This window comes from Portunus trituberculatus, chromosome 23 (genome assembly GCF_017591435.1).
Source record: "Portunus trituberculatus isolate SZX2019 chromosome 23, ASM1759143v1, whole genome shotgun sequence".
Lineage (NCBI taxonomy): Eukaryota > Metazoa > Arthropoda > Malacostraca > Decapoda > Portunidae > Portunus > Portunus trituberculatus.
In genome coordinates this window covers 10,263,089-10,274,769 of record NC_059277.1, presented here as the reverse complement: position 1 = coordinate 10,274,769, position 11,681 = coordinate 10,263,089, and the positions used below count along the sequence as shown (strand labels likewise).

General features: G+C 41.7%; 1 protein-coding gene across 1 annotated transcript in view; it reads left to right on the top strand.

Moving 5' to 3' along the window:
• Positions 1-11,681, top strand: part of LOC123507674 — a 190,876-nt gene that overhangs the window by 87,826 nt on the left and 91,369 nt on the right.

Sequence of the window (11,681 nt, the reverse complement as noted above, 5' to 3'; positions counted from 1 at the left end):
GACCAAACACTCCAGGAAGGGACGGGAAGGACGGCTGGAAAAGAAGGGAGTGGATAAGAGTTTGGGTCATAATGTTTGGTTTCAAGTCCTCATTCTTTGTGCTGTTTGTTGGCAGTGGTAGTGGTGGTGGTGGCGGTGGTGATATTAGTGGTAGTTTGTTAGTCACTTATTCAGCCAGTTAGCTAATTTGTCAGTGAGTCGTAATAATAAAAACACTAGTAAGACATTAATATTAGTTATGAACATAGGAGAAAGAGAGGAGGTAGTAATAGTAATAGCAGTAGCACCAGTAATAGTAACAGCAACAGCAGTAATAGTAACAATAACAATAGTTAATATTTTCAACACTTGCATCTTTCGCCTAATACGTTTGATGGGCGAATCTTCTAAGAGACTGCAGCATCTTCTCCACCACCTCCTCCTCCACCTCCTTCTCCACCACCTCCACCTCCTCTTCCCTTGACCCTCGTGCATTCAGCGTCCCCTCCACGTCAGCGGCAGTTCCTCCTCCACATCATTTTTATTCAGGCCACCAACTTTCTGAAAGGTCCTCTCGCCCGTTCTGTCTCCTGCGGTACTCCAGCGGCTATCCCCCCAACCTCTCTCTCTCTCTCTCTCTCTCTCTCTCTCTCTCTCTCTCTCTCTCTCTCTCTCTCTCTCTCTGGTCCTCGTACTTCTGGATATTTAGTTTACGTTAGTTCAAACATATGTTACGTATATTTTTTTTTTTCGTGTGTGTGTCTTTGTTCCTGTCTTTCTTGTCCACCTTTATTATCTCTCTTCCATGTTTTCTTCCCTCTTCCATCTTCCATCCTTTCTTCTCTTTTCTTCCTTTCTCACACTCTTCCATTTTCTTCTTTCTTTTAAACATTTCTGTATTTTCTATCCTTCAACTTCATATCCTATAATAGTAGTAGTAGTAGTAGTAGTAGTAGTAGTAGTAGTAGTGATAGTGATCCTTCTCCTTAAACTGCCCGTCTTCTCTACTTTACTATCATTGTTTTCCTCATTTGGCAAACTTTTCCTGCCTTTTTTTTATGTTGTTTTGTCATTCCTTGCCTCGCCTCCTCACTCTCCACCAAACTTTGACGATTTTTTAAACTGAGGAATTGCTAGGAGTTCAGAGAGAGAGAGAGAGAGAGAGAGAGAGAGAGAGAGAGAGAGAGAGAGGGTGTGAAGTACAGGTAACTAAGCGCATCGATACCTGAGTGAACCGAACCGGAACAGCACTATACCTGTCTCTTTTTGTAGGTTCACTTGCGGGTTTGAACCGTGAATTGCGGGCCACAGTAGGGCATTGGAATCCATGTGCTCGGGAGGAGAATGGGAAACGAAAGCAGGCGGAAGAGAGACAGAGAGAGACAAAAGAGAGAGAGAGAGAGAGAGAGAGAGAGAGAGAGAGAGAAAGAAAAGAGAGACAAAGGTAGACACAGAGGAAAACAGGTTGAGGGACAAGAAATAAATGCAGAGAAAGAGAGACAGAGAAGATTACTAAGAGATATAAGATAGACAGAAATGAAACAAGATGAGAAACTGAAAAGAAAAACGAGGCAAATGAAGAGAGACAGAGAGAAGAGAGACACTTTACACATTTGTCTCCATCTACATAACAGAGACAGAGAAGGAGATAGGCAGAGAAAATTAAGGATGCAGAGAAAGAGTGACAAAGAAAATAGAAGCAGAAAAGAAAGAAGATAGATGGGTAAAATCAAGAAACTAAACAAAAAGAGAGGCAGACGAAGAGAGAGAGAGAGAGAGAGAGAGAGAGAGAGAGAGAGAGAGAGAGAGAGAGAGAGAGAGAGAGAGAGAGAATCACAGCCGGAAACAAGAAAAAAAGCTGAGAAAGAGAAACAGAAGATTCAAATTTAGTTAATGAATAACAACCAAAAAAGATTTTTGTGTTTCCTCTATGGTAGATTAATTAGTCCATATATTAGTTTATATATGATTCATGAAATGCACTGTACAGTGTAGGGTACAAAATGAAATAAAATATATCGGATTTGAAACTGCTACATCACTGGAACCATGAACTGAACAGAGCAAAATAATTCCTGCATCTGATAAAAAAAAAATCATTATTTGATTAAAAACTTAATTCAGCCTGCCTTTTCCAATGCTAAGGCTGTTGTTTACTGTCGTCACATGGTGGGTGAGACAGCAATTTCAAAGCGGGTCCATCGTTTCCGACCATCCTGTGACACCAGTACCGGGACAACTGCATGTGCTCCGGAGAGTGAGTGAAGAATAACAACGCCCAAAAAGAAACGAAATGGACGAAACACAGGCGGGACGTGCGAGTAAGGGTTACAGAAACACGGGAACAGATAGCAGGAACAAATTTTCCGTGGAGCGATAGAGCAGGGAGGGGAAGCGTGGGTGGGTGGATCCCCTGGTGGACCCCCGGGGTGAGGTGGCCGCGGGGTGATAGCGCCGCTTGCCTGGCCGATGGAGCGACGGACCGACTGGCTATTTTGGGATCCAATTATCGCCTGTACTGGGCAGCAGAAGGGAGAAAAACGGAAAAAAAAGGAAAAAAGTAATAGGTATCTGCGTTACCGGTTTAGGTTTTTCTTCTGCGATTTATTATTCGTATACATCAAAAGGAAATTTAAAGAAGGAAAAGGAGATAGAAAAATGGGTGAAAATAATAGGTATCTTTTTTTCCTATGTCCTGGCCTATAGCGCGTGGTCCCATACTTGAAGAGTATATGTGGGAAGTGCTGTTCAGCTTCCGCCCATTAGTGGCGCAGGTAATTTTATTTATAGTGGTACCCATATTAGGGCCCATATCACCACCCAAGCACATCTTTAGTGAAACCACCTAGAACCTTGGTATCATAGTGACATGTAGGTAGCTTTAAACCACTCGACAAATGGTAAAGTTTCAAGGCGGTACGTGGTGGGATTCGAACCTACGTGTAGACGTCTGCCCGATCCCACGCTCACCACCTTAACCAAAACGCCACCGCCTCCTGTCTTGGTGTTACAGGTTAAATTTTCGTTTCTTCTTTCGTATGATAGCTTTGTATCAGAAAATGTTCTTTGCTGTTGTGTTTAGTTTATTGGATCTTTTTTTCTTTTTCTTTCTCTCGTTCTTCCTCTCTTATTCATTTGTGGTCCTGTGCTGAGTGAAACAGAGATACCAGGCTTGTGTTTGTGCTGCCTCTGCCACGTCTCCTACTATGTCTACCCCCACTTTCCCCCTGTCACGCCTTCCTACCCTTGCCACTACCTATACTGTTACTATTCCTACCACTACTCTTCCCCTGTCAGGCCTCGCTACCCCTACCACTACTTATACTGCTACTATTCCTACCACTGCTTCCCTGCCACGCCTCCCTATCCCTATCACTACTTAATGTTACTATTCCTACCACTACTACCCTACCACGCTTCCCTACCCGTGCCTTTTACTGTTAATTCCTGCCACTACTACCCCTTGTCTCTCCCCTGCTTATATACTTACTGTTGCTATTCCTACCACTTTTCTTCCCCTGCCACTATTTACTGTTATTATTCCTACCACTACTCTGCCCATGTCACGCCTCACTACCTGCCACTATCCCACGCACAGGAAGGCTGGAGGGTCATGGTAATGTAGACAAATGGACGGATCAGCCTGGCATCCTTTATTCTTATCTACAAGCGAGGGTGTGTCTGCCGTGTGTGTGTTGCTCGAACCTTGAACTCCAGCAGCGTCGAATGGAGACTCACTAAATGCCAGTGTAGAGTGAACATATGGGAAATTTTGGGAGATTTTACATGTTGAGAGTTGATTGTTGTTTCCAGTATTTTGCTTGCTTTTTCTCTCTTTTTTTTCGTCTATTTTTCTTACTATATTATCATTTTTATTCCTTTCTCTCTTTCTCGTTATTTTCACCATTTATTTTCCTGCCTTTTGTTTCCTTTTTTCCTTGCTTTTACTGTTTCCTCCTTCCTTCAACAACAACAGTAGCAAAATTCTAAAACACCAAACTCTGAAAAAATAATAAATCAAACAAAACAATAGCAAAAAAAAAAACACACATATACACACACCTTAAAAAACATCTCAATAAAACCACCACCACCACCACCACCACCACCAAGCAGCGAGTAGTAGAAGCTTCCGAGTTCCGATAGAAATAAAACACAAATAAAAAAGAGCTCATCCAACTATTTCGGGTCATGATTCTGGAGCTAATGTGCCTCGGAAGCGTCGCGCCAGTACGCCGCTGCCGCCCCGACACATAAAGACCGCGATGGAGTGTTCCGGGGCGCAGCGGGGAGTGGAAGGGACTGGAGGAGGGAACGCAGGGGGAGAAAGACAAGCAGGTGTAGAAAGAGAAGGAGAAGAAGGAGAAAGAGGATTGTGGGAGAGAACCAGATGGAGAAGAGACAAATACAATCAGGTGTAGCAAGACGAGTAAGGAGAAAAGGATAGTAGTGTAGGAAAAGAGGAAGAGTGTATTTAGTTTTTAAAGGTAGTCTTGAGTGCGTACTGAAAAGAGAAAGGAGAAAATGAAGATGGAGAGGAAGACAAGCAGGAATAGAAAGAGGAGAAAGAACAAAAAAAAGAATGTAAGAATATAGAGAAACAGATGAATGACGCATATTCTCATAAGAAGGAAAAGAAAAAAAATGTATAGAAAAAACATAAGGAAGAGAAAAAGGACATTTATAGAACGTAAAAGAAGAATTTCAAGAATAAGTAGATAATTACAGAATAAATACATAAAAAAAGAGAAATACCTAAAAATATTTGCGGAAAAGTACCATAGGGAAGAAATATTTAAAGACAGAAGAACAGTTTATAGACAGAAAGAAGACAAAATAGTATAAGTAGAACGGAAAGAGGACAAAATAATCAATTGAAGAGGAAAGAAAAGAACAAAAGGTAATTTAAGGATATTCTAAATGAAGATAAAAGAAAAAACGAACAAGGATAAACAAAATGATTAATTGAAGAGGAAAGATCAGAACTAAGGAGAGGATGGAAAAAATTAAAATGAATAGCAATACAAGAGGAATTAATGACTACATAAAGATAAAGCAAAGCGAAACAGAACGAATTCATAAACGTAAACAAGATTAATAGTACAGGCAAACAAAACAACTTTCGAAATAGCAATTAAAAAGGATTCGTAAATTGCAGGAACATGAAGTAGAAATTTCAGAGGCAAAAGTACCAGAGAGAGAGAGAGAGAGAGAGAGAGAGAGAGAGAGAGAGAGAGAGGATAGGGTGGGGGGTGACAGGCAATTTGCAAACTCACTTTACTAATAGAGAGAGACAAGTAATTTCAGAATAGACCCTTTTTTCACGTCATTTTTTATTTAATATCATGTTTACGTCTGTTTTTGTTCTTCCTTGTTTTCATTTACTTCTTTTTTCACATCCTTGAAAATTCTGTAGGGAAGTTTTTATATCACTGTTTTCATTTTGTTTGTGTTATTTAGTCAGAATTTTCGTGTGTGTGTGTGTGTGTGTGTGTGTGTGTGTGTGTGTGTGAGGGTACGCACGCGCTCTACAATCGTGCAAGTCAAGGAGAGCCCAGTAAGTTCGCATTCAACTTGACATTGCTTTCAACAACAAAACTTCCTTTGATTAACCTTAAGTGGCTATTGCTCAGAGAGAGAGAGAGAGAGAGAGAGAGAGAGAGAGAGAGCATATTTAAGGCAGTGAATTAGATTAGACAAATAAATTGTTTTCCTTTTTTTCCTGCTAACTTTATTAATTTGCGTGGGTGATGCTGTGACACTCTCTCTCTCTCTCTCTCTCTCTCTCTCTCTCTCTCTCTCTCTCTCTCTCTTACACCCCCTGACAAAATACAGGAGTCCTCGAATCAATAAAGAAAACGTAAACTCACAAACTTGCCAAATAAGGTCATAAAATAACGACTTCCGCCAACCGAGAGGAAACAAGAACCAGAGGAAAGAAAACGGAAAATAAAACAGGGAGAGAGAGAGAGAGAGAGAGAGAGAGAGAGAGAGAGAGAGAGAGAGAGAGAGTGGGGGGAAGGAGAAACTAAGATATTTACATGCGAAATTTGCAGTTTGGTGGAAGGAAGAGGAGGAAAAACAGGTGCGCTGGAATTAATAGCCATTTGTAAACACTACGGCTTAATTCTTTCCTCCATATCTACCTTCAACAACCCACAATCCCTTTAAAACCTCACCATACCCCCAAAACACCCCAAAAAAGCTTCCCTACCTACCCCAACACTTCCTTACCATAACTCAAACCCCAAACCTCTCGAATCTAACCAAACCTCACTGTCCAATTCTTCAAACCTCCCCACTTACCCACAATAACGCACTAGACTCCCTTCCCCACCTCCCCAACTCTTTCCCCCAACTGCCTCCCTCCCTCACGCACTCCTCTCCCTCCCCCACAAATCCCCCAATACATTTCTAACACAATAACACCACCACCACCACCACCACCACCACTGCCGCCGCCGTATCGTACCTCCAGCGCTAAAATTATCGTAAGAGTGAATGCTTTGGTATCGGTGTGCTTTGGGCTTCGAGAACGTGCACGCCCTCTCCCGGGAACTCTCTATTATAGGGTCGTGTGTGTGTGTGTGTGTGTGTGTGTGTGTGTGTGTGTGTGTGTGTGTGTGTGTGTTATTTATTTATTTTTTGATGCGTTTGCTTTTATTCGTGAGATTTCAAAGTCATGGTGGTGGTTAATTCATTTTGTGTTTGTCATTCGTGTGTTTGTTATTATTTATTTAGTGTTTGTTTTGATTTTAGTTGCTATTTTTTTTTTACTATTTTTCGTTGTTGTTATATTTTCTTCATTTACTATATCAATGTTTGATTATGTTGGTGCATTATGCTCTGTAAATTTTTAAGGTCATTTATAGATTTTTTTTTTTTCTTAACTTTTTCTTTTAACATTTTTTTTTTTATTTGGTTAGGTTTAATGGTGAAAATATTGCAAATAAAAGGAAAGGTTGGAATTGGTTAAAGAAGTGAACGCGAACCTGAATCTCTCTCTCTCTCTCTCTCTCTCTCTCTCTCTCTCTCTCTCTCTCTCTCTCTCTCTCTCTCTCTCTCTCTCTCTCTCTATCTATCTATCTATCTATCTATCTATCCCTATTTATCTATCTATCTGTCTATTTATCTATCTCTATCTATCTATCTTTCACTTTTGTGAGAGAGAGAGAGAGAGAGAGAGAGAGAGAGAGAGAGAGAGAGAGAGAGAGAGAGAGACGATTAGTAGTAATTTCGCTTCTTTCCTTTTCGTGAATTTTCCCTGTACTTGTTAGTGTTGCGCCAGGTAAGCGTGTGTTAATGAGTCTCGCAGGTGTATTTAGTTATGATATAGGAGGCTCACCAAGAGTACATTTCCTCCTTACACTCCCCATTGCCTCCATTCCTGGCCCCATTTCCTCCCATTTTTACCGCCATCACTTTTAACGCACCACATAAATTCATCAGTTCACATCGCTTGCAAGGGCCTCACTGCCTTACTCCTTTCCCTTTATGTCTCTTTATTTTGTGCCTTTCTCTCTGATTTTTTGTTACTATCATATTTTTCATTTTATTTTTTCTGTTGCTTTCATGTTTGCTTGTTTTTTCTTCTATAATGTTCTATTTTTGTTTTCTTTTACATCTATTTTCTATTATTTTATATCTTTTCTAATTATTACCCTTATTTTTTTCATATTTCCTCAGCTTTCCTTCATTTATTATCCCTATCATAAAGAATAAATAGATAAACATTACATTAACTTGCTTTACCTAACCTTACCTTACATTACAATACCTTACTGTTAATCTCACCTTACCTAACCTTACCTTACCTTACCACAACTTACCTTAATCAACCGTACCTCATCTCTCCTATGTTCCAATATGATGTCTTTACCTTCCTTATCCTCTGCTACCATCCCCCCTCACACTTTCCCTATACTCCCTATCTCTCCCTCCGTCCTCTCTTTCATCGGTGTGGGCTCAATTGTATATTAATTTGAAATGAGGCTCTTGAGAGGGAGGCGTCAGAGGCAAACTGCTGCACTGGCGCCGAGGAAGTCTAATTAATCCCGAGGTGTTTAAACATTTTGTGTGTGGTGCGAGCAGGAAGAGGAGGAGGAAAAGAAGGTATAGGAGGGAGATGGTGGTGGTGGTGATGGTGTTGGTGATGATGATGGCAAAGATTAAGATGAACGAAAGCTAGAGGAATGATAAGTAGTAGGAGGAGTAAATAGGAGAAAATGGTGAAAAGGAAAAATATATGGAAGGAAGAGAAAGGAAGAAGTGGAGAAGAAGTAAAAGAAAACAAAGGGTGAAATGAAGAACAACAACTAGAAGGAGGAATAGGGATAGAAAAAAACACAACAATTAAAGAAGAAAAAGAGTATAGAGAAATGCAAAAACATGTATGGAAAAAGAAAAAGACCAGAAGCAGGAAGAAGAAGAGGAAGAAGAGTACGAAGAGGAAGAGGAAGAGGAAGAGGATGAGGAGGGCGGTTGATGGAGCTTCATGTAATATTCTAGTCATGTTCATCTTGTCAGCAATTATGAAGAAGAGCCGCCGGGATTCATATTACATTTAATTGTTTGTCTTAAAGCGAACAGCAAGAGAGAGAGAGAGAGAGAGAGAGAGAGAGGGGATCCTACACGTACTCTCTTCACTTTCTCTACTCTCTTTTATCTAAATTACGTGTTTTTTTTCTTTTCTTGTGACGTTCATTAATTCAGCTCGTTAGGTATTCGTAGTAGTAGTAGTAGTAGTAGTAATAGTAGTAGTAGTAGTAGTAGTAGCAGTAGTAGTAGTAGTAGTAGTAGTAGTAGTAGTAGTAGTAGTAGTAGTAGTAGTAGTAGTAGTAGTAGTAGTAGTAATAGTAGTAAAACGAACAAAACACTAATCAAAAAACAAAAACATAGAAGACAACAACAACAGCAACGACAGCAACACACACACACACACACACACACACACACACACACACACACACACACACACACACACACTCACACCTACACAACACGCCTTGTCACCCTAGCAACACGCCTTGTCACACACACACACACACACACACACACACACACACACACACACACACACACACACACACACACACACACACACACGCTGACACACGCACACACACTGACACACACACACACACACACACACACACACACACACACGAGACGGGGTTTCTCTGCGGCAGGAGCCAGACTCGCTTCCTCGCCAGGCTGTTCCCGAGAGCTGCTATCGATCTGCGGACTGAAGACAGCACAGTACTACTTGAAGATGTGTTTCCGCCCTCCTTCTCTCGCCACCAATTCACTCGGCCGGGAAAATAAAAAAAGAGAGGGAAGAGAATGAGAATGCAGAGAAGGAAACTAGGAAGAAGAGAAGGAAGGAGGTGCAGAATAGGATGAGTAATATAGGCATAGGTAGATAAAAAATAGAGAAATACGAAACTCACTCAGCCGAGGGGAATAAAAAAAAGAGGAGGAAGAGAATGAGAACGCAGAGGAGGAGGACTGGGAAGAAGAAGAGGAAGAAGATGCAGAATAGGATGAGTAATATAAGCGTAGGTAGATAAAAAATAGAGAAATACGAAACTCAGTCGGGCGGAAGAATAAAAAAAGAGAAAGAAGAGAATGAGAACGCAGAGGAGGGGACTAGGAAGAAGAGGAGGAAGAAGATGTAGAATAGGATGAGTAATATAGGCGTAGATATATAAAAATAAAGAGATATACGGAATTCACTCAGCCGGGAGGAAATGAAAAAAGAGAAGGAAGAGAATGAGAACGAGTAGGAGAGGGGGAGGTGGACTAGCAAGAAGAGGAGGAAAGAGATGCAGAATAAGAGGAAGAGTAATATAGGAGTAGATATGGAAAAAAAAAATAGTACAGAATTCACTCAGGCGTAAAAAGTGAAAAAAAGAGGAAGAGAATGAGGAGCACCAGTAGTAATAGCAGTAGGAGTAGTAGTAGTAGTAGTAGTAGGAGGAGGAGGAGGAGGAGGAGGAGGAGGAGGAGGAGGAAGAAGAAGAAGAAGAGTAAGAGAAGTAAAAGTAGGGAGATCCGGAGGAGTATGGGATTCACTCAGGCGGAAAGAGTAAAAAAGAGGAGGAAGAGAATGAAGAGGACTAGCAAAAGGAGGTCGGAAGAGGAGAAGGAGGAAGAGGAAGGAGAGGGAAGTGTGGGAAAGAAAAGAGGAAGAGGACTAAGAATGAGTGATACTTGGGAGCATTTTTTGTACCTTTCCTTAAATCATGTGTAAAGGAGGAGAGAGAAATAGGGAGGGGGAGGTACAGAGGGAGGGTATGTGTGTGCGTGTGTATGTGTGTAGGTGACCAAGAGAGAGAGAGAGAGGGGGGGGAGGAGCGCCAAGCATGATGAGGGAGGGGGCGCGGTGTCCAGTAGTACTCATAACACTGGCGAGCGAGGCTGTGTAAATGGCTGATAAAAATTCTTATTTCCCTTAGTTTCCCCTCATTTGCCCCTTCTTTCTTCCTCCCCTCGCCTCTTCCTTCCTCTTCTTCATTTCCTTCCTCTCTCCCCTTGTCCCATTCTCCCCTCTCTTTTCTTCTTTCCCATTCCTTCCCTCTTTGACCTTCCTCTCTCTCTCTCCTCTCATCTCTCCTACCTCACCTCTCTCCTCTGTTTCATTCACCCCCATCGCTTTTCCCTCTGTACCCTCTTTGCCTTTACTTCCTTGTCCCTTCCATTTTCTCTTCCTGTCTTCCTCTTTTCCCCTCTCCCCATCTTCCCTTCCGCTCCCATCACCTCTTCCTTCCCTCCCATCGTCTCTCCTTTCCTTGCCCTTCTTTTCCCCTCTCTTCCCCTTTATCCTTTTCCCTCTGTCGCCCATTTCTCCTGTTCTTGCCCCTTCCCTCCTCCATACGTCCATGCCCCTTCCCCTTCCCGTCTCTCCTCGCATCTCCCCTCTACTCCCCTCGTTGTGTAGCCGGACAGGGAGTATTTCTCGGAAGAGGGGAGGAAGTGGGGTTCGGTTCTTCCCCTTTAATTTCTTGGAAACCTAAATAACTAACCTTGGGAGGGGAGTGAGGGGAGGGAGGGGAGGGATGGAAGGAGGGGAGTGCGCATCATGTGGAGTCTTCGCTGTCCCTTTGAAGTCACGGATTATCTCATCATCGTTTTGTTCCCTAGCCTCCCTCTGTGTGTCTCTGTCTGTCTGTGTGTCTGTGTGTCTGTGTGTCTGTCCTTCATTCCTTCGTTTTCTTTGCCTGTGTGTTCCTTCTCTTGTCTTCCATGTTTCTTTTGTCTTGTTTCTTTTTGTTGTTTTCTCTTTTTCTCTTTGTTTTGTCTTGTGTAATGTTGTGTTCTTCGTTCCATCTTACTTCTCTTTCTTTGTTTTCTTTGCTGTATTTCTTCTCTCGTCTTATATCTTTTTCTGTCTCTTTATTCGTCTTTTTTATGTTTTTTTTTTTTCTCTACGTCCTTTCGCGTCATTTTCATTTTTTTCCTTTTGTTTCCTTTACCTTTCCTTTTTCTTTCTTACTCTTCGTTTTTTTCATCTTCCTCCTCCTCTTTCGTTACTCACTCACCTTGTTTCCCTCATCTCCTCCGTCTACATCACTGTACTTCTTCTTTTCTTCACTTGTTCCTTCGTCTCTGGACTTCATGTTTACGTCTAGACGCCATATGACTCGTTGTTTGAGCTTTAATAACCAGTCAGTCCATCAGTCAATCAGTGAGTCAATTAGTCA